The sequence below is a fragment of the Myotis yumanensis genome, unplaced genomic scaffold (genome assembly GCF_028538775.1).
Source record: "Myotis yumanensis isolate MYYU_CA2020_CCGP unplaced genomic scaffold, mMyoYum1.0.hap1 SCAF_4, whole genome shotgun sequence".
Classification (NCBI taxonomy): Eukaryota; Metazoa; Chordata; class Mammalia; order Chiroptera; family Vespertilionidae; genus Myotis; species Myotis yumanensis.
The window spans coordinates 107,667,970-107,694,437 of record NW_027223755.1 but is presented as its reverse complement, the minus strand read 5'-3'; the positions used below and the strand labels follow the sequence as shown (position 1 = coordinate 107,694,437).

Genomic DNA, 26,468 nt, shown 5'->3' with positions numbered 1-26,468 from the left:
TCATATGTCTGCAGGAATTTCTGGCGTGATAAATGAAATAAAAAAGCAAACTACAGAATAATGTACATAATATGATTCAAGTTACGCAGAAAAATTTTGAAAAATAGATAGACATATTTGTGCATGTTTTATGAGCTTGAGAAAATTTGCAGCAAGCTATAAAACAGCCGACATTGGAGAGAAAGTCGGACGGAGCAAGGGGGGAAATTGTTGACTTCTCTGAACACTGCATCGTTGTCTAGTTGCCACAGCCATGCAATGTCTCTGAGATTTACAAGAGACCTAATAGGTAATAAGAAGGCCATGAACAGGAGATCGAAGCTGGTCGTCAAGCCCAAAGGAGTGAGAGAGATGGTGGCATCTCCGACCCTGGCCGTAGAGGGCAGCAGGAGAGGGGAGACACCACCCTGTGGTCTGGCCTGGGAACTGCCTTTCCTGTGCAAAACCTGCATGAGCCGAGGGAGGACAGAAAGCCCAGCCTGGGGTGATGGGACCAGCAGGGATGCAGGAGGCAAGCTGCTCATCACATGCGCCCGCAGCTGAGTCTAAAGAAGCAGGCGCTTTGCTTTTCCGCAGGGCAGGCTGCAGCACAGGGGTGTGGCCTGGGAGATGGGGCGCGGCCATGCAAGGAGTGCTTTGACTTCAGGGTCCCCCTCGGACCGGGAAAGGGGCATCAGGTGTAAGACTCCATCCCCTCCACCCCATAAGTGCAGCCTGCAAACCAGCGGGCCGTGCCCCTCTGAGTGGGGCACCTCCTCAGGACAGATTACATTCACGAGGATCTCAGGCAGGACATCCAGAGTAGCGTCTGGAGTGGGAAGTGAGGAGGGAAGAAAACCTCACCTACCCATTAGGTGCGAGACCCCAGGGCAAGGCCGCTCTGAAAGGCACGGCTGTATAGCCATGACTGCAGACTAACCAAGCCTCTTCACAATGCCACGCCCAAGGCTGTGAGGAGCTGGGAGTGCAGCCTACACAGGCAGCGAAGTTGGATTTATTTCACACTCCAAGTCCGCCTCCAAGAACGGTGCTCCCACCCAGTTCCAAATCAATGACATTCTCCCTGGGCAGAGGTGTTTACGCGCCACTCACATGGCTCCTATGGAGAAGTCATCTGCAAAGGAAGGAGCTGCTTAATTTCTCTATGCCTGTTTCCTCATCTATAGAATCCTATATAATAAAAGGCTAATATGCAAATCCACCAAATGACAAAAGACTGGTTGCTATGACATGCACTGACCACCAGGGGGCAGATGCTGCTCAGCCACAAGCAGGGCTGATGGCTGTCAAGCACAGTGGCCCCCCTCCATGGCAGCACTAAGGATGTCTGACTGACAAACATCTCCCAAGGGCTCCTGGACTGCGAGAGGGCGCAGGCCAGATTGAGGGACCTTCTCCCCTCCAAGTGCACAAATATTGTTCACCAGGCCTCTAGTGGGAATAATAATAGCCCCTACCTCATGGGACTATCCTATCTAATAAAGAGGGAATATGCTAATTGACACTCATACCTTTGCAAAGATGGGGGTGCCCACAGCCAATAAGGAGGGAATATGCTAATTGACTGCCCCACCCTCAAATATGGCATCGCCCACAGCCAATAAGGAGGGAATATGCTAATGGACTGCCCTGCCCTCAAAGATGGTGGTGCCCACAGCCACAAGATGGCAGCACCCAGTCCCCTCAGCCCCAACAGGGCAGGAGGCATGCAGCAAGGCTGTGCCTGCCTCCGGAGTGCCCCAGTCCCCTCAGCCCCCCAGCTGCCCAGGGCCAGCCCAAGGTGCAGGCAAGCCTCAGATGGTGGCTGCCCAGACACCCAGGGCCACCCGAGGCTCTGGTAACCAGGGCTGGCAGAGGCTTGCGCTGCCAGCAATGGCAAAAGATCCTAGACAGAACATGGTAGGAGAACCTGGATAGAACCTGGATACAGAACTTGACTGAAGAACCTAGATAGAACCTGGCAAGAGAATATGGCTACAGAACCTGGCTGGAGACCCTGGCTAGAACCTGGCGACAGAACATGGCTGGAGATCCTGGATAGAATATGGCAAGAGAACCTGACTAGAACCTGGTGACTAAACCTGGCTGGAGAACCTAAACCAGAACTTGGCCTTGGAACTTGGAGTTCCTAAACAGAACCTGGCCAGAGGAACCTGGCTATGATGATCACCTGAACGCTGCCTCTGTGTCATTCCTTCTTCGCCGACTCCGTCCACACCTTTGGGGATCCCTGGACCCGCTGGGATTGGACCCCAGCAGTTTCCTAGCCACTGGGGGGCAAAGCTGAGATGCTCACCCCACCTGCCAAGTTCAGAGGTTCCGCTTTTACCCATCATGCACTGCTGCAGCAGGTGAGCCCACACAGAGGTTTCCACACCAGGTTTTACCAGGGCACCTTTCAAACGCCATTTCTGCATCCTACCCCACAGGCATGGTAAATCCAAATCTCAAAAGTGAGCCTAGAGATATGCTTTCATTTCCATTTCTTGGGGTGACAATTAATCAGAAATACACATTTTTGACAAGCTCAGCTCCTCTGTAGTTAGCACACTGTTTGATTGAAGAGCTATCCCCAGACAGGCTTGAGTTTTCCCTGTAACCCACTGGTTAATCCCCCAATGAATCAGATGCCCTTCCCTCCACCAGACGCTGCCGCCTGACTCCGGCTCTCCAAAGCGGGGTCCAGCTCTTTATGTACAAAACTTTCTTGAATTCTGCACCTGACTCTTAATTAACCTTTGTGGCGCCTGGAAAGCCTTTTCTAGCCCAGCTCTCCCCCCTCAGCACCCTGTCCCCCCGGGAGCCCCAGCCTGCCTCTCTACTGGATGGCCTACAGTTATGAACAATGGGAAGATAAATCTGTTTCATTCTAAGGAAACAGTTACCCAATGGGTCTGAGTCATCAAAGCCTCAGAAATTTTGACACATTCATTAATTTTGTTCAATTTTATTTGTTAACCATAAAACCAGGAACTGGACACGCTCTGAAGGCTCTGCCTGTTGGGTGGAGATGTGTTGGTTGGGAAGGATGCTGAAAGGGGCATTTCCCTCCGCACAGGGACCCTCACGGTCATCACACCGAGCACAGCAAGGGAGAGCGTGGATTCTTAGTATTTCATTAACACTGTTCACCGAGCACCTGCCATGTGAAAGCCATCCTTGCCCCCCCTCCACCCCCCGCACCCCCACCCCGGGTCGGGCAGGAGGCATTGAAACAGCGGTGGGTTCCGGCCTGAAGAAGCATTTATCTGGAAGGAAGATACACAGAAATAATCATAACAGGTGGGACATGGAGTGTGTTATCAGACAGGGAGGTGAGCATTGACTGTTTTGCCCTCCTAGGGTCTATTTCCCCTTCCTTTGGATAACTGCGCCTGAGTTTTACTTTGCAGAACCACCCACAATCCACCGTGACTTCTTGTGGCATGGGAGTGACTGACACCACTCTCCGGCTGCAGGGCGGGGCCCATCATAGGTTTGGCCAGCCAGAGAATTCCGTTCTTCTGCCACATTGATTGGTTCAGGAAAGGACATGTGACTCACGTTGGTCCAGTGGGATTCCACCCCCAGATCGTTTTGAAAAAAGAGAAGCGTTCTTTACCCTGAAGCTGTTGAGCTGGGAAGGTATCAACCTGAAGCTGCCAAGTCCACCCACAGAGAAAAGCTTTTCTGGAAGTGAAAGCAACGAAACACAAAAGACAGAGCCCAGGTGCTATTGTTTGACTCCCAACGCCAGCCATGCCTACAGGATAGCAGTTATGGGCGTGAAGACTTCCCGGCTTCGGCCACTTGGAGTTAGTTAGCTCACTTGTAGCTGAGAACCGAATGCAGGGAGACATGAGTAAAGTGTGGCCACGGTTCAGTGGCTGAGTCCAGGTGGGAGATCAGAGAATCCTGGGCAGAAGCTCCAGAGCAGGCAGGATGGGCTGGAGCTGGGGCTGTGAGAGGAAGGGCAAGTGCACAGCCCCCTCACTGCACAGCCTCCTCCCTGCACAGCCCCCTCCCTGCACAGCCACCTCCCTGCAAATCCTCCTCCCTGCACAGCCCCCTCCCTGCACAGCCTCCTCCCTGCACAGTCACCTCCCTGCAAATCCTCCTCCCTGCACAGCCCCCTCCCTGCACAGCCTCCTCCCTGCAAATCCTCCTCCCTGCACAGCCCCCTCCCTGCACAGCCACCTCCCTGCAAATCCTCCTCCCTGCACAGCCCCCTCCCTGCACAGCCTCCTCCCTGCACAGTCACCTCCCTGCAAATCCTCCTCCCTGCACAGCCTCCTCCCTGCACAGCCTCCTCCCCGCACAGCCACCTCCCTGCACAGCCTCCTCCCTGCATAGCCCCCTCCCTGCACAGCCACCTCCCTGCAAATCCTCCTCCCTGCACAGCCACCTCCCTGCAAATCCTCCTCCCTGCACAGCCACCTCCATGCACAGCCACCTCCATGCAAATCCTCCTCCCTGCACAGCCACCTCCCTGAAAATCCTCCTCCCTGCACAGCCCCTTCCCTGCACAGCCTCCTCCCTGCACAGCCCCTTCCCTGCACAGCCACCTCCCTGCACAGCCTCCTCCCTTCACAGCCACCTCCCTGCACAGCCTCCTCCCTGCACAGCTACCTCCCTGCACAGCCCCCAGCCATGCACAGCCACCTCCCTTCACAGCCCCTTCCCTGCACAGCTCCCCACCATGCACAGCCTCCTCCCTTCACAGCCACCACCCTGCACAGCCTCCTCCCTTCACAGCCACCTCCCTGCACAGCCTCCTCCCTTCACAGCCACCTCCCTGCACACCTTACCAAGGATGAGCCACACCATCAGCTCTCTGTAGCTCCTGCCCTGCAGAACCGTTTTAATCTAGTGATGACATGTATTCCAGAGAGGAGTTCAGCAGAGGAAATGACATCTTTTTTCTCCTTCACTTTTTGCCAGGCAACTATGCACAGTAGGCCTTAATGAGTGCTTCCTGAGTTAGAATACCATGTTCTTCGGCAGTCAGCAACAGCGAATCTCAGAAGACGGGCCCAGTGGTTACCGATCATAACTCAGGTCATGATAGAATAAAAAAATTAAAAAGCAGACATCTCCAATTTGACTTAAGAAAGCACAGAAGCGACTGTTTCTTACTTCTGTAAAAATCCCTGCTTCCAGGGCCCCCAAACGGCCGTGCCAGTGACTCTCCCAACTGCAGTTCCAATGAGCAGCCCTTTCGTCCTTCTCTCTCTTGCCCCCTTATTCCCATCATCCTCCCCCCCTGCAAGGCATGTCAGGGTCTCCTCAGATCCCTCTGCTCCCGGGAGCCATCCCACAGAGTGAACCGCTTTGTCCTGTGTGTCTACATGTAAGTGTGTTTTCCAGTTTAATTTATTGCCGTTCCATTCAAGCATAAACTTCCCATCCACTCGCAAGAAAGAATCAGGCAGAAGTTGGAGCACAATAAATGGATATTGGGCAGCGAGGCTGATAAAAACCCAATCCTGGATTACTGAGCAATAAAACACACATGTCAGTGGGGTTCATCAGAATCAGATCCGGCTTACCAAGCAATAAAATGCGCACGCCAATTGGATCGGCATGGCTCCCACGGGCTGGATTGCAGGCGAGGCTTTGCAGACCTAGACAGTGAGAGGAAATGTGGAGTAGGAGTTGGGGCCTTAACCAAACTATTTTTATTCTGACAGAAGCAAATGCTTTCTCACTGTGCTATGTCCGTTCTCATTTGCAGCTAACATCTGCAGGTTCCTGGAATGCCTACCATCACCACTGTCAGAACTTGCACTTCACTTTGCTACATCAGCCAAATTATCTGTTGTCTGTTCTAAGAGTGCAGGAGACGTGCTGTCTGGCTCGTCTCCATATCCCCAGCAACTAGAAGGAGGTATGAGATTTGGGTCCAGGACAGAAGAGGTGTCCAATAATTGTGTTAAATGGTTGAATAAATGAGTGACGTATACCATGGAAAGACAATCAGGCTTGCAGTTACATTTAAGCCGAGTCATGGTTACAATTATGATTTACAATCCCAAGTGACACTTTAGGAGGAGTAAGTGTATCTATCTGGGACGATTTCATTACATAGAAAATGAAAGGTTTAGATCATATTTGGATATCATTTTATAGCATCTTCCCTCTTTTTATCCACTGAAATCCCATGAAGGATTGGCATGTTTATGGCATATAAGAAGAGGCTACTCTACTTGAATTCTGGAGTGGAAGGAAAACAGGCTCCCCTTGGCTCAGAGCCACCTCAGAAAACTAGAGGGTGCCCCAGAACCCACTTTGAAAACCACTGGGAAAGATAGGAACATCATGAAATAGTGGGACATCCCTCCTGCTTAATGATTTGATGATGCTCAAAGAGATGCCATGAACTGCTTTGGAATACAATGGGATGCATGGGGCAGAAGCCAGTGAGAGATGTAGCCAGGCTTTGGTCCAAGCCCCATTTGACTCAAAATCCTATGTGCTTTCCATCCATCAACCCACCTATCCATGCAGAGGAGCTGTTGGGAGACCTGCTGGGATTATAAGTAGTGAATGTCTGGCACCCAGGAGATGCTTAATAATAATTTCCTGAATTTTTAGAGAAGATCAAAGATAGTGGTGGATTAGGGGGAAGCTACACTTATCCCCTCCCAGGACCAAACTGCTATTACAATTAAAATATAGAGTGATCAACCTGAAAAATACAACCAAAGGCTCACTGAAGAGAAGTCATATAACCATGAATTTACAGAGAAGCCACATTGAGACAGGCAGGAAGCAGAGATGTGAAAAGGGCTGGCCCCACTTGCATGGGTGGTGGCTGAGGTCTCAAAGGGATATCTCAGCTGCAAGGGTTCCCCATAAAGAGCATTGCATCTCAACCTCATGCCAAATTGCCCAGCGCAGAGCACCAGATCTGAGAAGAGAAGCCCACATAACATCTGGCTGTAAAAATCAGCTGGGATTCTATCCGCCAGGGAGAGACAGGAGTCTGCTAGAATCACAGGCACTCTCTTTAAGGGACAAACACATAAAATCTCATTTGCAGCCATTCACCCTAGGCTCTGGCCGAGGGAGGGTGGTGCAGACTAGAGTCATGTGAGTAAAGTTTGGAGTTTGTGACTCTGGGGAGAGAGCTGAAGGGACAGCAACTAGGATCCCTGTACTGAATCATTCTCCCATGCCACAGATGCCATCTTTCTTAGGTGGAGCACTCACCTCCTTGCATCATCAGCCTGGGGAATGCGATAGTCCTACCCACTGGACTCACTGTCACCCCACCCTGAGGAGCTCATACCCTGCTGAGGAGTCTGGTGCCTGGGCAGGGGTGTAGAGGTCTGGGCAGACTCAGGGGTGTCAGTGACTGCGTTGTGTGGCTCTGGGGCGGGGGTCACTCCTCGTCCCTCTCCCAAGCCTGACTGACACATCCCCTCATAGAATATCCACCAGAGTCACACTCTTGACTCCTGGCAGCACTGCCCTGCTGAGCTCGGGCTCCCAGCAGAATCTGGGACAGACTGAGTGTGTGGCTCTAGAACAAGGATCATTTTCCCCTTGGTTGTCCAACCAGTGCAGAGCCCTCCAAGCAAATGGCCAAATCTTGGTCTGTTTGGGCCTGATAGACTCTGCTGGCCTCATTCTGACTCTTTCCTGAGACTCTACCCTAATACAAAGGTCTGCGGGCACCCGATGGGGGGCAGCTAGAGTTGGTAAACCCTGGGGCTGTTGCTGAATGGCCTCAGGCCCCCACTGGCACTGAGATTGAACCTGCAGTGATCTAGTGAACACCACTTGCCCCACTTGGTGAGTCACTGAGAACCCTCCTCGTGCAACTTGAGTACTGCCAGAGGCTCTTTCAGCGACTGAGCCTAACAGGCAGAGGCAGGCGGAGATGAATGTTGGGGTATCTTGGGCCTTTTGCTGACCTGTCCCTAAATTCGGTGCTGGGGGAAGCTGGCCTTGATGCACAGCTTGGTCCTTCCCACACACACCCAGCCCAGCGAAGGCAGACAAAAACTGTGAGTCACTCTCTAGCTCCAAACAGGTTGTTCAGGGCCAGGCACCAATAGTGTCTGATATTGGCCTGCCCCAGAGCCTCTCCTAACACGCCTCAGAACCAGCACGCCCAGTGGCCAGCTTCAGATAAGTAGCTTATCCACAGGGCAATCTTGGCAGGCACCAGAACTTGCTGAGGCAAATTCCACTCGGCACTTATATAGCAGCTCGGACACGCTGTCCTCTCAGTCATCCAGCCACAGGGTCAGACCCACATGAACAGGCCAATAGCGATCAAGACTCAATTTTAATAGGAGGCCTCACATAACCCACACAAGGGACATTCCTGGAGCACCCAGCTCAGGTCATCAAGGAGACTGTGCCACTGGATCCCACAGGGCACCTACTACATAAGGCACCCCACCAAGACTGGGAGACATAGCCGATCTACCTAATACATAGAAACTAACACAAAGAGGCAGCCAAAATGGGGAGACAAAGAAACATGCTCCAAATGAAAGAATAGGGAGAAATCTCCAGAAGAAAAAAAAAGAGCTAAAGAAAATGGAAGTGAGCAATTTACCAGATATAGATTTCAAAAAAAAATAGTTATAAGGATGCTCAAGGAACTTAGTGAAAACTATAACAGCATGAAAAAGGACATAAAAACTATAAAAAAAGAGCCAGACAAAAATGAAGAATAGAATATCTGAAATGACAAATACACTAGAAGAAATGAGCAGGACATTTGATGAAGCAGAGGATTAAATCAGCAATTTGAAAGACAAGGTAGCAGGAAATATCCAAACAGAGCAGCATAAAGAAAAAAAGAATTTTTAAAAAATGAGAATAGTTTAAGGGATCTTTGGGACAACATGAAGCATAATAACATCTGCATCATATGTGTACCAGAAAGAGACGAGAGAGAGAAAGGAATCAGAAATCTATGTGAAGAAATAATGGCTGAAACCTTTCCTAACCTGGTGAATGAAAAAGACACACAAGTCCAGGAAATGCCGGGAGTCCTAAATAAGATGAACCCAAAGAGGCCCACACCAAGGCACATAATTAAAATGCCAGAGGTTAAAGACAAAGAGAGAATCTTAAAAGCAGTAAGAGAATGACAGTTAATTTCCTACAAGGGAGCTCCCATAAGACTGTCAGCTGATTTCTCAACAGAAACATTTCATGCCAAAAGGGATTGGTATGAAATATTCAAAGTGATGAAAAACAAGGCACTATAACCAAGACTATTTTACCAAGTAAGGCTATCATTTAAAATTGAATGAAAAATAAGGAACTTTCCAGACAAGAAAAAGCTAAAGGAGTTCATTAGCACTAAACCAGTATTATAAGAAATATTAAAGGGTCTTCTTTAAGAAGAAGAAAGAAAAAAGACAGAGGAACATAGTTATAAAGAATAAAATGGCAATTAATATATACCTACGAACAATCATTTTAAATATTAATGGTTTTAATGCTCTAATCAAAAGACATAGAATAGATGAATGGATAAGAAAAGAAGACCCCTATATATGCTGTCTACAAGAGACACACCTCCGAATGAAAGATACAAACAGACAAAAAGTAAACATATGGGAAAAGATATTTCATGCAAATGGAAATGAAAAACAAAGCTGGAATAGCAATTTTTACATATGACAAAATAGACTTTGAAACAAAGGCTATCATAAGAGACAAAGAATTACACTACATAATGGTGAAGGGATTGATCCAACAAGAGGATATACCCCTTCAAACTTTTATGCACCAACATAAAAAAGCACCTAAATACATAAAGCAGATCTTGATGGACATAAAGGGAGAGATTAAGAGTAATACAGTCACAGTAGCGGATTTTAACACCTGATTGATGTCAATGGGCAGATCTTCCAAACAGAAAATCAACAAGAAAACAGCAGCCTTAAATGATATACTAGACAGATGGATTCAATTGATGTCTTCAGACATTTTACCCCAAAGTAGCAGAATACACATTCTTTTCAAGTACACATGGAACATTTTCTAGGGTAGACCACATGTTAGGACATAAAACAAGTCTCAATCATTTTAAGAAGTTTGGAGATTATATCAAGCATCCTCTCTGACCATAATGGTATGAAATAAAATAAATCACAAGGAAAAGCTGAAAAACACACAAAGACATGGAGGCCCCATTGCATGTTACTAAACAATAAATTAGTTAACAATGAGAGGAAGGAAGAAATCAAAAGATACCTTGAAACAAATGAAAATGAGAACATAACAACTCAAAGCCTATGGGACACAGTGAAAACAGTCCTAAAAGGGAAATTCATAGCATTACAGGCCTACCTCAAATAGACAATCTAACTTTACACCTAAAGGAACTAGAGAAACAAAGCCCACAGCAAGTAGAAGAAAGGAAATAATAAAGATCAGAGCAGGAATAAAAGAAATAGAGTCTAAAAAGCAATACAAAAGACCAATAAAACCATAGCTGGTTATTTGAAAAGATAAACATGATTTACAACCCTTAGTCAGACTTATCAAGAAAAAGAGAGAGGACCCAAATGAATAAAATCAGAAATGAAAGATGAGAAATAACAACTGACACCATGGAAATACAAAGGATTACAAGAAAATATTGTAAACTACTTTATGCCAACAAATTTTAGAATCTGAACAAAATGGATTAATTCCTAGAAACATACAATCTTCCAAAACTGAATCGGGAAGAATCAGAAAATTTGAATAGACTAATTACAATGAATGAAATTGAAGCAGTAATAATAATAATAATAATAATAATAATAACCTCACAGCAAACAAAAGTCCTGGACCAGATGGCTTCACTGGTGAACTTTAACAAACATTCAAAGAAGACCTAACACCTTTCCTTCTCAAACTATTCCAAAAAATTCAAGAGGTGAGAAGACTCCAAAGCTCATTTTAGGAGGCCCACATTACCCTAACTCGAAAACCAGATAAAGACACTACAAAGAAAAAAATTACAGGCCAATATCCCTGATGAACATAGATGCTAAAATTCTCATCAAAATATTAAATCCAGCAATACATTTAAAAGATCATACACCATGACCAAGTGGGATTTATTCTAAAGATGCAAGGTAGGTACAATATTTGCAAATGAATAAATGTGATACATCACATAAACAAAATGAAAGATAAAAATCACATGATCATATCAATAGATGCAGAGTAAACATTTGATGAAATCCAGGACTCATTTATGATCAAATCTCTGAGCAAAGTGGGAATAGAGGGATCATACCTCCACATAATAAAAGCCATATATGACAAACCCACAGTCAACATCATATTCAATAGGCAATATCTGCAAATATGTCCCTTAACGTCAGGAATGAGACAGGGATGTCTGCTTTCACCACTCTTATTCAACGTAGTACTGAAGGTCCTAGCCACAGCAACCAGACAAGAAGAAATAAAAGGCATCCAAATTGGAAAAGAAAAAACAAAACTGTTACTATGTGCATATCATATAATATTGTATAAAGAGAACTCTAAAGATTCCACCAATAAACTACTAGAACTGATAACTGAATTTAGTAAAGTAGCAGAATACAAAATAAATAGGCAGGGATCAGTTGCAATTTTAGAAGAAACTATTAGAAACAAAAACCAAGACAACCCCATTTACAGCTGCATTGAAAAAAATGCATAGGAATAAATTTAACAAAGGATGTAAAAGACCTGTACTTGGAAAATTATAAGACACTGAATAAAGAAATTGAAGAAGATACAAATACACAAAAGCATATACCATGTTCATGGATAACAAAATTTAACTTTATTAAAATGTCCATACAACCCAAAGCAGTCTACACATTTAATGCAATTCCTATCAAGATACCAATGGCACATTGCACAGAACTAGAAATATTCCAAGAATTTATATGGAACCACAAAAGATCCTGAATAGCAACAGCAATCTTGAGAAAGAGAACACAGTTGGAGAAATCATGCTACCTGATATAAAACTATACTATAAAGCCATAGTAATCAAAAGAGCATGGTACTGCCATAAAAAACAGACATAGAGATCAATAGAACAGAAAGCCCAGAAATAAACCCACACCTTTATGGTCAGTTAATGTTTGACAAAGGATGGAAGAACATACAATGGGGTAAAGACAGTCTATTCAATAAAGGCTGTTGGAAAAATTGGACAAAAAAAAATGAAATTAGGCCATCTTCTTATACCATGCACAAGAATACACTCAAAATGGGTTAAAGACTTAAATTTAAGGCTCAAAACCATAAAAATCTTAGAAGAGAACATAGGCAGTAAAATCTTGGGCATTTCTCATAGCAATCGTTTTTCTGATATATCTTCTCAGGCAAGGGAAACAAAAGAAAAAATAAACAAATAGGACTACATCAAACTAAAAAGTTTTTGTACGGCAAAGGCAGCCATCAAAAAAATGAAAAGACAACCCCCTGAATGGGAGAATATATTTGCCAATGATACATCTGATAAAGGATTACTATCCAATGTCTAGAAAGAACTTAGAAAACTCAACACCAAAACAACAAACAATCCAATTTAAAAAATGGGCAAAGTATCTGAACAGACACTTCTCCAAAAAGGACATGCAGATGGCCACTAGACATATGAAAAGATGCTCTCAACACCACTAATCATCAGAGAAATGCAAATTAAACTACAATGAGATATCACCTCACACCCGTGAGGATGGGTATCATCAATAAATAGACAAACAACAAGTATTGGCAAAGACATGGAGAAAAGGAAACCCTCATATACTGCTGGAGAGAATGCTGATTGGTGCAGCCACTATGGAAAACGGTATGGAGTTTCCTCAAAAAATTAACAATGGAACCGCCTTATGACCCAGCGATTCACTTCTGGATATATATATATATATATATATATATATATATATAAACCAGAAACACTAATTCAAAAGAATATATGCACCCCTATATTCATTGCAGTGTTATTGACAATAGCCAAGATTTGGAAGCAACCCAAGTGCCATAAGTAGATAAGGGGATAGAAAACCGGTGGTACATTTACACAATGGAATACTGCTCAGCCATAAAAAGAAGGAAATCTTACCTTTTGCACAGATTAACACGGAAAGTATTATGCTCAGTGAAATAAGCCAGTCAGAGAAAGACAAGTACCATATGATTTCACTTATATGTGAAATCTAATGAACAAAATCAACAAACAAAATAGAAATAGACTCATAGATGCAGAGAACAGACTGCAGTTGTCAGAGTGGAGGGTGGTTGGGGGCTGCATGAAAAAAGTGAAGGGATTAAACAAAAAATACAACGTCATAGACACAGACAACAGCATGGTGATTACCACAGGGGAAGGGGGTGGAGGAGGTAGAAGAGGATAAAGGAGGGATAAATAGTGATGGAAAGAGATGACTTTGGATGGTGAACACATAATATATTGTATTATAGAATTGTGCACCTGAAAAACCTATATAATTTTATTAACCAATGTCACCCCAATACATTCAATAAAATTAAAAATCATAAAAATAAATCCACATCTCCTCCCATCCACCCCATCTATCCATATATCCATTCATTCTGTCATTCATCTTCCCATTTAATCATCCATCTGTCCTCCCAACTGTATATTTACTTATTTATTCATACATACATCCACCATCCATCTATGTATTAGTTCATTTATTAGTTTATTTATTAACTATTTATGGAGTCTTAAGAACTGGGATTATCTATCTATAATAACAAAAGCGTAATATGTTAATTAGACCGGATGTCCTTCTGGACAACCTTTCGGACGAAGCCAGAGCTGGGAGGGAAGCCCGGGTCCTGGGTGCTAGAGGGAAGCTGGTGCCGACAGCCGGGGGAAGGAAGGCCTACTCTTGCACGAATTTCGTGCATTGGGCCTCTAGTAGCTGGATAAATAAGGCAAAGTTTCTGGCCTTTACCAAGCTTCAGCTCTAGATGTGAAATTAAATGAGAGGCGAGAGAGGGAGAGAGAGAAAGGAAGAGAGAGAGAAGGAAAAAAGCAGGAGGGAGGAAGGGAGGGAAGGAGGAAGGAAGGAAGGAAGGGAGGGAGGGAGGGAGGGAGGGAGGGAGGGAGGGAGGGAAGGAAGGAAGGAAAAAAATGTCAGCTTTTATGAAGTGCTATGAAGAAAAGAAAATGAGGAGAAGGGGCTATATTACACAAAGAGGAGGTGACTTTGGAGCGGAGATCTGAAGGAATGAGGAGGATACCCTGATAATATCTGCAAGAGAAGCGGGCCGGGCAGAAGAAACTTTAGTGACGGGCTGGGTGTCCGTGATACCTGCCTGCCCCTTCTGAGAACGAGCTTGGTAACTTACATAATGCTGAGAGCTCACGTGTGGAAAAGGTTTGGAGCCCTTACCTCACAAGGCTACCACGAGGGCTAAACTAGGGCACCCGCCTCTGTGTGAGTGACGTCTAAGAACACTGGTTGAATGAGGGGAGAGGGTTTGATTTGGGGGGTGCCACATTTCTTAATCAGCAAATAGCTGCTGAGCATCCTGCATGGTCAGCCTCCTCTGTCCTACTTATGGAGTCTTCCCAGTCCTATTTATGGGTATATATATCTCATTGGGGATATATGGGTATATATATTCTTCATTGTCTCATGTAGTCATCCCACTTACGCTAAGAGTTGAGCCCAACTGTTGAGATGTCCATTTGCAACTGAGGCAGGAAAAAAATTAAGTCCTCATAGGATCCCAGAAGTCCGATGCCAGAGGCCCCGGGTTCGACCACTGGGCCATCCTGCCTTGCCCATCACTTGACCCAGAGCCACTGGTCCCAAAGGCAAATTCTTCAAGAGGAACAGCAGAGTGTGCAGGTCAGCTGGTCACTGCTTTCCCGGGGACACCCCTTCTCCGACGCTGCAATAGGATCTGCCCTTTGGCTCTGCTCCCTCCAAACCATCTCTTTTCAATAGGTTATTCATGATCTTTGAAGAACTGAAATCCTGCCCATGAGAGATGCACAGTGGGGAGCCCAGCGGAGATGCCCACAGATCCTGCACCTGCATCTCCATGGACACCCACAGGGCTCCCTCCCGCAGAGGCCCAGAGCCTCCAGGCCTCAGCGCACACACATTTCTTCCAGAGCACCTTCCTTGATCACCACCTCTCTCTCTCTCTCTCTCTCTCTCTCTCTCTCTCACACACACACACACACATACACACACACACACACACACACACACACTTCCAGCTGGAACAGGTGCCACTCCTCAGTGCTCTCCCTGCTCCCCCATTTCTTCTCACTCACCCCTATTGCACTGTACTCTGCATTGTCCGTTTACTGGCTGCCCACAGCCAGGAGTCTCGGGCAGTAAGGACCCCAGGTCAGGCAGAGCGAGGCTCAAGGCCCAGCTCCACCACTATTAGTTGTGTTGCCTGGAGCAAGTCATGTATCCTGTTTCGGCTCTCATTTCTTCTAACCTGTAAAGCAGGAATAAGAGTAGATACCTGACAAGGTTATTAAAGAGTCAAAGCTTATAAAGCATGGAGCATTGTACTTGGTACATAATTAACATTCGGAAGTGACTATTTGCATTGTGATTAATCCTTCAACGCGTTCACAGAGCCCACTTAGCTTGCTCTCTGCTGTATTTCCAGCACCTGGCACAATGCCTGGCCCACGGTCGGTGCCTAACTGTTATTTGCTGAGTGACTGGATGGGTAAATAAAATGCAAGAGGAAAGGACTGAAGAAGGAACAGGAGGTTAAGACATGGCAGGACCCTGGGCAGAGCAGTGTGGGCCCATCGTTCCCTCTCACTCACAGCAGCCCGACGAGACAGCCCTCATTGTGTGCCGTCTTAGAAAAGAGAGGAGAAGTGACTGGCCCAAATTGCTCAGCTAATGACAGAGCTCATTTTAAAATAAATCTTTATTTTCCAATTATAGTTGACACACAATATTATATAGTTTCAGGTGTACAGCATAGTGATTAGACATTTATGTAACTTACAAAGTGAACACCCCAATAATTCGAATACCCGGGCACCGTACGTAGTTATTACGATATTATTGGCTATATTCCCTATGCTGTACTTTACATTCCTGTAACTATTCTGTAACTGCCGATTTGTGCTTCTTAATCTCTTCACCATGTTCACCCACCCCCACCCCAATCTGGCAACCATCAAAATGTTCTTTGTATGTATGACTCTGTTTCTGTTTTGTTTGTTTATTTATTTTGTCTTTTTAGATTCCACATATAAGTGAAATCATATGGTATTTGTCTTTCTCTGTCTGACTTATTTCACTCAGCATAATCCCCTCTGGCTGTTTTTTTAAACAACCACAGAAGGGTGCCCACAGTTCATGGTCGGAACTCCATCCCCGCAAGCACTATCAGTGGGCCACAGACCATCAGATGTGGATGGCAGACCAGCCAGTGAGGAGGACAGAAAGTGGTGGCCATGGTTGAAATTTGGCCAGTGGATGAGATCATTTGGTTTCTCAGTGTTTCCGTAAGTGCGGGCCAGTATTTACACATTTGGAGATCTCTCCTACCATCCAGATTCCTGGCTTCTCTTGGTAAAACAGGAGCTGTCCAAACTCTGGGCCCTCATTCCTGCCTGGGACAAGGAGCTGGAGCTGAGCCAGGGCCCGCCACGCTCCCAAGTGGGCCATCGCGCCCCGATCCGGCCAACTCACGCGGTGCGCGTACCTCGGGCCTGCTTCACTGCTCTGCTCTCTCTGGTCCCTGTGCGTTGGCCACCAAGATCCACCACCCAGTTCATCACCTTCAATTACAGGCGGGACATGGAAGGCCAGAGAGGAGAACGTCCTGTCTAGGCCACACACGGCCCTCAGACTCTGCACTTTAATCCCCCTCCGGCGATGTCCTTGTCACGGCTGCCTCACGCACCTGCGCAGGGAGCACCGTGGGTTCAGTCCCTGCCTGCAAACACCCACGGAGACAGCGACGGCTGCAGAACCGATTTCCAGGAGAAACCACTGGTCTCTCCTCCCGGGATACAGAGTAAAGGGAAAAGAATCATGGCGACCACAGGAGGTAGCTGCTGGGAAATAATGCCCACACCCTCGGCGCATGCTCATCACCACGCCCGGATGGCTCAGCCTTCCAGATGCCAGGAGCCTGGCTTGGTGTGGGAGCTGCAGTGGCCCCGGTGGTTAAAGAATTAGCGTTGTCAGCCAGCACTATGTTCACTTCCCTCTAGCGGCCTCAGAGCATCGGCTCCTGGGAGACGCCCACCCATCCGGCCATCCTGCCTCTGCCAGGACGAAGAGTCAGAGGCCAGGCTTGACCCTCGGTGCCAGCCCCACCTCTGCTGGGCTGTGCTTCTAGTGTCTTCCAAGTGCAGCGTCCTGGAGCCTTGTGAGACTTGGAATTCTAGAATCACAATTCTGGACACAGGATCCTAGCCACCCTTCTCGTCCATTCCCTCAGTAATTGCCGCCATCCTGAACCAGAGCCAGCAAGCCCAACTTGAGTGAGCTTCATGGGCAAGGTCAGCCACCTCACAAAGTAGGGGAGGGAGAGGCTGGAGAAAACGGGAGCTCTCGGGGTTGGGCAAGGGTCCTGGTGTCTAGCAGTTGGTCGGGGAAGTCACCCAGCTTGGCACACCACTTCCTATCGTTGAACCAGAGTGCCAGCTGGCTTAAGAAGCTGCACGTGTTGGCAACCCCTGCAGGGTGTGTGAGTGTGTGTGTGTGTGTGAGTTTGTGTAATGCTTATGTGTGTCTGCGTGTGTGTCTTGTATGTGTGTGTGTGTGTGAGTGTGTGTATTTGTGAGTGTGTGTGTATATGTGTGTGAGTGTGACAGTTCCAACGCGTAGTGTGACTTCTCAGGCACAATCGAGCCTTGTACAGCTAGGTAAACACCCTCAGGTGCAATAACCCTCCTGTCTGTGATGACCAATAGGAAGGAAGGTGATTTGTTATGCTACTGAGGGTAAGTAGGAAACATTATAGATGTTGTCTTAGAGAAACGGAAACAAAGAGGAAGTGTGAACTGAGTCCATGATCACACTGGCGAGGCCCATCTACAGTGAGTACGTACTCACTTATCCCCGAGACGTTCCCGGGTCGTGCTAGCACTGACACTGACACTGTGCGCAGAGAGGAGCCCTCCCTCTGTGCTTTCTATGCTTCCAGGGCTGTTTGCTGGGGATGCCCCTGGGTCTGTGGCCATGCTCTCCAGCCTGGCCGGCCTGCTTTCCCAGCCGCGGCCAGCGTCAGTGTTGCTGCCAGCCCCGCCCAGAAACCAGAGTGTGCCCACAGCAACCTCTTCACAGATCCCCGGTCCCCGGTCCCCGGTCCTCGGTCCTCACTCCCGTCTCAGGACGTCAGTGCATGGTCTTTCTTCTGCCTGGAGTGACCCCATGGGGCCACCCTTGTTTAAAGGGCATTTGTACTTGAAACCCGGTCAAACTGCCAGGCAAGTTCACCACGATGCCTCCCTTTTCCTGGCATGTTTGGGATCTCCCTCCTAGCACGTGACCATCTTATTGGGGGGCGGGGAGGGGGATCTGTTTATGAGTCTGTCGCCTACTCTCAGCTGTGAGCATCTCCATGCTGGGAATAGCTGTTGCTTTGCCTTTTTATATCCCAGTATCAAGCACAGCTACAGGCACACACATAGTGTTCAACAAATGTTTGTTGAATTAATGAATTAATAAATGACTTAATAAGATCTCGGATCCTCCGGTTAGCTTGCCGTTCAGTGGAGGGAAGGTTCTGTAGAGCTGTCATGGTAGCCCAGGTGACCTCCCTCTTCTAATAACCTCCTCTCTCTGGTAAAGCAGGGCCGGGCGCAGTCAGAGAGGTGTGCACACCGCCTCCGGGTGGGGCAGGGCCCTACAGACCTGGGGTTTTCGAAGGTGTGGAGGGTGCCAGGCAAACGGCCCAGGGTCAGAGGACCCAGCACTGAAGCTCTCAAAGGCTGGCAAACACAGAGCGAGCAGGAGGGGGTGTCACCGTCCATGTCCCCAGTCGGCAGGGTGTCCCCACAGGGTTATGTTTCCCAAGACCAAGAACTTTTCTAGTTATTTCTGCCAGGAATTTGCACAGAGAAGAGAACACTGAGGAATGGACAGGGGCAATTAGAGAAAAGAGTTGCTGAGATGTCCAGGGAGGACAGAGGATAGGGGATGCGCCGCTGGCGTAACAACAGTTACCAAGCGCAGCGGTGAGGTCGTGTTCAGCTCCAAGCAAAAGCAAACCTCACTCCCAGGGGTGAACCAAGTGAAGGCTCGAGTTGCCTTAAATAGCCAGCAGCCCTGAGCTCTGGACACGGGGGTAGACTCTCTCTCGGTGACAAGGGGCCGCCCTCTGTCCTGCCCCTCCTGGCCTCACATCTGCACCCAGTCAGAGGGACGGAGTCAGGATGCACAGCCGAGTCTGTTCCTTTTCCTCGGGGAAGCAAATGCTTTCTCAGAAGCCGGCTCAACAGAAGTCCACTCGGGTCCCCGCACCCAGCACTGTGTGCATGGCCATCCCAACGTGGAGACTGTCTACGAAGGTCAAGCCGTCTCCTGAGTCGAGGAAGGCAGGAAGCCCATGGGCCACACCCGATATCTCTACGTTTGGGAGGCCTGAGTCCCTGCATGCCCACATCCCCCCCCTCGATACTGAGCTTACAGCCGAGTCCAAATCCCTGGACGTGGGCTTGGAGGAGCTCCTACTCCGTGCCAGGCGCCATGCTAAGAGCTGAGGGTGCAGCAATGCATGAAGCAGAGTTCACCGTCTCCCTGGATCTATGGTTCCAGGGCCAGAGCCTGTGCCATGATCTGTGTTTGAAAATAAAGTTTTGTTGGAAACAGCTGTGCATTCATTTGCATTGTGTGTGGCTGCTCCTGTGGTACAGCTGCAGAGGCGCGGCACTGTGAGGGCACCGGGCACCGCGAGGATACGGGGGCACGGGCACCACGACAACACTGAGTGGTTCTCAAAGCCCAGAGCACTTCCCCCGCTCCGGCTAGCGGAGGACACGGGACCCACAGGCCATCCCGGGAGGGCCAGCCATTCTGAGTGGGACGGCTCCAGCAAGGGGAGTGGAGTGATGCCGGGAGAGCGAGGGCAGGGGCTGGCGACCTAAGGTGGTCAGGGGAGTGTCTCTTAGGAAGTGACTTTTTAAAAAATATATTTTTTTATTCCTGATTTCAGAGAGGGAGGGAGGGAGAGAGAGAGAGAGAGAGAGAGAGAAGCATCAATGAGGAGAATCATTGATGGGCTCCCTCCTGCACACCCCACACTGCCACAACCCAGGCATGTACTCTGACCAAGAATCGAACCCTGACCTCCTGGTTCATAGGTCAACACTCAACCACTGAGCCACACCAGCCGGGCAGGAAGTGACATTATAACAACCACACGTGGTGAGGAGATGGTGTCCTGTGGGAAAAGCAGAGGGTGTCCTGTGGGAAAGCAACACCAAAGAAAAGCTCGAAGATTCCACCGGGGTGGTGGGGGGGGGGGGTTGGGGGGGGGGGATTGCCTTCAGGTGGGAATGTGAACTGGTGCAACCACCAGGGAGAGAGTGTGGAGGCCCCTCAAAGAATCCGGGGGTGCCCTGGCTGGTGGCGCTGTTGGCTGGAGCGTCGGCCTGCACACCAAATAAAGGTTGTGGGTTCAATTCCCAGTCAAGCCACATACCTACGTTGTGGGTTTGATCCCCAGTCAGGATGTGTATGGAGGCAACAGATCGACGTTTCTCTATCACATCAATGTTTCTCTCTCTCCCTTCCTCTCTCTCTAAAAATCATTAAAAACCTGTCCTCAGGTGCGGATTTTTTTTTTTTTTGAAGATTAAGGAGGAGCAGAGCTGGGAGAGAAGCTGGAGGGGCTGCGCCAGGAGAAGAGCATGCCCTGGAGCGTGGGCACGTTCCGCAAGACAGCCTCCAAGGGAGCATGGTCGATGCCAAGACTGGGCAGGTGCGGGAGTCAGAGAGGCGAGGGAACAGGACACACGACCTTTGGGGAGGAGTCTGAGGAACAGAGAGAGCATGTGGGCACCTCCACGGCTGGGCTGACCATGAGAAGCCCTCAGACACGCCCACCTGGTGTGCGAGGAGACGGCCAACCACCTTGTCACCGGTGCATTGACCTAGAGGTGGAGGAGCCATGCCACATGGGGAAGGCGGCACGCCAGACCATTGTCATCGGGTCATCCTGGAGCTGGCCAAGGCCTGCAGGGGGAGCCCTGTCCGCTTCCAGCGTTGCCTCACCAAGATGCAAACAGCAGCCGCCGGTACCTGGAGGGCTGCAGCGATGAGCTGGAGGCCCTCGGGGAGCGTGTGCGGGTCTCACCATGCAGCATCGAGAAGGCCGTGGAGGAGTACGAGGAGGAGGGACGCAAGAAGTGGCGTGGCCCGGGTGGCCTGGACCCCGTGGAAGTCGACGAGTCTCTCCCTGGGGACCTCCAGAAGTGCTTGGATGTGAAGGCCGTGCAAATGCTCCAAGACGCCATCAGCAAGATGCGAAGCACCACCCGCAGCTGCATCCACTCGGGCCTCTGGGCCCCCAACTCCAAACCCAGGGAGGCCAAGGAGGGGAGGGGGCAGGCCCAGGACCCTTTGCCAGAAGCTGTCAGCCAGATGAGAAGGATGTCAGCACGTGACCCGCCCCAGCCGCTGTCCGCCTGCCTGCAGGCATCTGCATCCCGCTTTTCAGAAAATGAAAATAGATGTCATTGCCCTACCCCCTAGCGGCCTTCCCTTTCCCCCACCCTCCAGCACTCATCCAAGCCTTGCTCTGAGTCCAGGGCCTTCACTGCCTACAGCTACCCAATCAGCATCATGCCCAAGGCCCCCGGGGCCAGGGAGGGCAGAGGTGGTTAGGCTGATCCACTGGAGAGGGGGAGGGAATTCAGCCGAGGGCCTGCTCCAGTCGCTGTGGGCTCTGTTTCCACTGTCAGCTGTTGAGTCTTCTATATGGTAAACAGCAGTGGTCTTCCAATAAAGTATTTCAGAAGCTCTGTAAAAAAATAAATAAATAAAAAGATTAAAATCAAACTACCGTATGATCCAACAACCCCTCTTCTGGGTATTTATGCAAAGTAAATGAAATCGGTATCTACATGTGATATCTGCACCCTGTGTTCATCACAGCATTATCTACAACTAGAGGCCCGGTGCATGAAATTTGTGCACAGGTAGGGTCTCTAGGCCTGGCTCGAGATCAGGGCCTATCGGGCCTTCCAGCAGCTGGCCACGGCCTTTCTTCCCCAGCTGCTGGCCACCAGCCAGGGCCTTCCTTCATTCCGCACCACCCCCTGTGCTGGGGTCCATGCCTTGTAGTTCTTTTGCTTTCTTTTCTTTTTCTCTCTACTACCCTCCATCCTCCATAACAGCTGACCCAGAGAACACAGCTTACTCCTCCTTGGACACCGACACCACCATCAAGCACGGCCCTGATGGACCCTTTGATGCAGCCCTTCAACTCGCTGACACGTCGGGAAGCCCCTCGCCAGTGATGACGCCTGCTAGCCAGACCAACAAGGACAACCAAACCAACAACTTGAGGACAGCTGAAATCATTGCTTGCCAGTCTTCTTCCGAGTCTTAAACAGCCCAATCTGAGAGGTGGCCGCTGATTTGCATGCGCTATCATTTAAAAAATAAAAAAGGGGGAGTTTGCCGGAGGCCGGTCCATCCTTGCTGCTTGACACAGTCGCTGCAGGAAAGAGGCATCCACACAGCATGTGTTTCAGTGGACCTGGCGTATGTAGCATACTGTTTTTAATATGTTTGCTCCCTTTAGCGCCATGTGTTTTAACCAAGGTCACCTCTCCGAGGAAGGTTGTTTCCCCAGGTGGGGATCTTTCCCTGAGGTTAGGGAGGGGATACAACCCCTTAATTAAGTGCCAGGCGGGTAATTAAGTTACATGGTCTTCACTCCCTGGAATGGAGATGAGAAACACCTTAACCCTTGTAATAGAAATTGACGGGATTGGAATCGGCTGGTATAAATACGGATGTAATAAGACAATAAACGTCAGATCCTCATCAGTTCCTGACCAGAACTCCGACCAGAACTTTGGCTGGAGATCCTGGCTATAGGTCCTGACTAGGCTGCTGACCAACTGAAGGCTGTCTTTGTGTCATTCCTTCTTCGCCGACTCCGTCCACACCTTTGGGGACCCCTGGACCTGCTGGGATTGGACCCCAGCACCCCTGGTGGTCAGCACACATCATAGCAAGCAATCGAACTCCCAATCTCCAGTCAAACTCCCAGGAGGACACTTTGCATATTAGCCTTTTATATATATAGTTAGTCAAAACATGGAGCAACCTGAGGATCCATCAAAGGATGAGTGCATAAAGACAATGTGAGATACACATATAATGGGAAATTACTCAGCCATAAAAAAAGAAAACCCAGCATTTGCAGCAACATGGATAAACCCAGAAGACAGTAACCTCAATGAAATAAGCTGGATATAGCAAGTTAGAAGCAGCAGCTGCCAGGGGCTGGGGTGTGGGGAAATCTGGTCAAAGGATGCAAACTTTCAGCTACAAGATGAATCAGTTCTGGGACCTGATATACAATGTGATGACTGTAGTTAATAATAACATATTTATATTTGAAATTTGCTGAGAGAGGAGATCATACGTGTTCTCACCACACACAGATGTTAACTATGTGAGGAAACGGATGTGTTAATTAGCTTGCTGCGGTGATCATTTCACAATGCACACCTGTATCCAATCACCACGTTATACACCTAGAATATGCACAATTCTTTCTTCTCAAGTATATGTCAATAAAGACTTTCAAGGGGAAAAAATAAGGGTATTAAATTTTTAAAAATTCCATGAGATAGGAAGGAGCTCCCTGTGTCTTGGGGGACCTATATGGGGATAAGTGGCCCCTGGACTGAGGCACGAAACGGGGTCTGAGATGTAGGCAGGTTCTCAGCCATGCCGGGCTTTGTGGGGCCTGGGAAGGGGTTGGGTTCTGATCGTATTGCAATAAGAAACCGAAAGCTGAACTGACCACTGCAGCTTCAGTACACAGAATAGATTGTTCCGGGGCAAAAATGCAAATGATGCAATCAAGGAGTGGCAGGAACTGGCTATGCATTTGCCGAACTAGTATCCCTTAGGAGGAGGAGAGAATATGGTGGGACCACACTTTCAGACTCTCTCGGGTAGGCGTGGCCAGGTGGCTGAGTTTTAACCAATGAAGTGTGAGTATAAATAATGGAGCCCCAGCCAGGCCTGACCCACAGACACTCCCCGCCTTATCCTCCGCACGTGTGACCCTCGGGAGCCACGTTCCGAGATGGTCAGGCCACAGCTTGCAGAAGACCGAACCTTGAAGAGCCACTTGGAGGAGAGGCGCCCACCCATCAGGAGCACCCACTCTGGACTTGGTATGATGAAAGGTGAGTGTGGGTGGTGTGTGAACCAGTGCGCAGGTTTGGGTCTGTTAGTTGGAGCTTGACCGTGACTGCCCGGCAGCGGTGGCGTGAGCGTCCTGGGTGACAGTGACCGTCTCTTATTCTTGGATCCTTCCTCAGGAGCTCACCGCTGTTCACACCTCACTGGCTCTTTCCTGGCTCTGCTAATCCTCCTGGACGCCTGCTTGCCCCCAGCGCCCTGGCCCTGTGCCCCCAGCATTGCCCTGCTCCCAGGGCGGCTGCTCCATTCCAGCTGCCTGGGAAGCTCTACCTTGTGCATTCTGCTGTTTTATGTCTCGGGTTTTCAACCCTTTAATAAAAAATGCATGCTGGATGAGAGGTTTTACATATCAAACAGGCCCGACTTTTAGGACGGCCTGCTTGGCGGTTCAAAACTGTTCCTCTTCTTTTTTTTTAAGTTTTATTACAATTGTTCTGAAAGAAATCCTTGTTGATATTAACAAATGTAGCCACCGAAGCAGATGCACATACCCAACAGCAGGAGAATTCATTACTTGCAGGCAGACCCAATCCGTTCCTTCTCCAAGGCCAGGCAGCAGAGGTCACAAGGAGCTTTCGGGGGACTCAAGCATGCCCTTCTGGCCAGATATGTCCTGGAGGGGCAGTGGCCTTCTAATTCCACTGGAATCTGCATCAGACAGGAGTCCCTAGGCGCGAGCTCTCAGAGTAAAAATACAGCACCTCCCGTGTGGGTAACGCGCTTTAGCTGCAGAAGGTCTGGCCCATCTTTTGGCTCCAACGGCTCTGCAGGGAGTAGAGAACGCGGCCCCTGAAGCTGCTGCTGCCCAAACTGTGGTCTCCACCGGCCCTTCCCCCCGTGTTTCCTGGGAGGAGCGCTGGGCAGGGGCGGCAGGAGATGCGCTGGAACCTGGTGGCAGTGATATTAGTCGCCCTCGTTGTGCACTGCTGTGTGCCAGGCGCTGTCCTCAGCACCATGCATCCCTTAAGGCATTGGATGCTCAGGAGTCACCATTGCCCAGGGGTCTCATTACCATTTAATACAGAAGAGGCACCTGGAGAATGGAGAGGGAGGTGAGACTGACCCAGGGAACCAGCCGGTCAGAGGTGGAGTTGGGCTCTGCACTCCGGAGGTGTAGACCCAGAGCCATGGTCTTTTTCTTTTTTCCTTTTTTAAAAATCTTTATTGTTGAACGTGTTACAGATGCCCCCCCCTTTTCCCCCACTAACCCCCCGCCTGACTCCTGCCCCTCCCCCAGGCCGTCACCACCCTCTTGCCGGTGTCCATGGGTTATGCATATATGGATACAAGTCCTTCGGTTGGTTTCTTCCCACTCCCCCTTCCCTCTGAAATATATCACAAGATGGAACCAGAGCCCCTGGTCTTAAACATTGTGCCAACTAGAGAAATAGCTGGTTAGCCCACATTCTGCCCTGAATAAGTTGTTTTAACCCGGGGAAAGGGGTTCTGCTTTTCTTAAAAACAGCAGCCTGCTGTTACCGGCGTGGTAGATTGTTACCATCTGCTCAGACCCCCAGTGTCCAGGCCCTCCGCTGTCCCTCCCACACTGACCCTGAGCCGGTCATGTGACATGCTTTGGCCAATAGGACCATCACAAAGATGATGCCGCCATTAACTTGAAAAGTGCTTGTGCGAAGGAACGGCCCCCTCCTGCTGCATTAGGGAACCCTGTGACCATCGTATGAGTGATTCTACACTGGCCTGTCAGACATAAGACACACATATCGTCCCAGCTCGCAGAGACAACGCCTAGACATGTGAATGAGATGGTGCTATTCATCCCATCCCATTCGAGCCGCCAGCTGACCCAGAGATCCTCCTTAGCATCCATCTCAGTGCTGGGAATCAAAGGAGTTCTAGAAAATTCTCACTGAACAGCACCTGAAAAGCAGGTGTGTGTGGCCAACATGTCACAATAAGGGACAAAGAACACTCTTGGTTGAGTTAGGACAGAGTCCAGTCCACAGGCCCCATAGGCAGCAGTGACCAACCCTGCCCTGCCTGGCAACAATCAGGCCCGCATGACCCGGGGTTCTTAGCAACCCAGTGCCACTCTGAGCAAAGAGATGCCAAGTCTCTTGGCCATGAGCA

At 48.9% G+C, this 26,468-nt stretch overlaps 1 pseudogene; it reads left to right on the top strand.

The window, feature by feature from the left end:
* The first annotated feature begins 20,836 nt into the window (after positions 1-20,836).
* Positions 20,837-21,592, top strand: LOC139009563 (hsp90 co-chaperone Cdc37 pseudogene; annotated as a pseudogene).
* Positions 21,593-26,468: the final 4,876 nt, after the last annotated feature.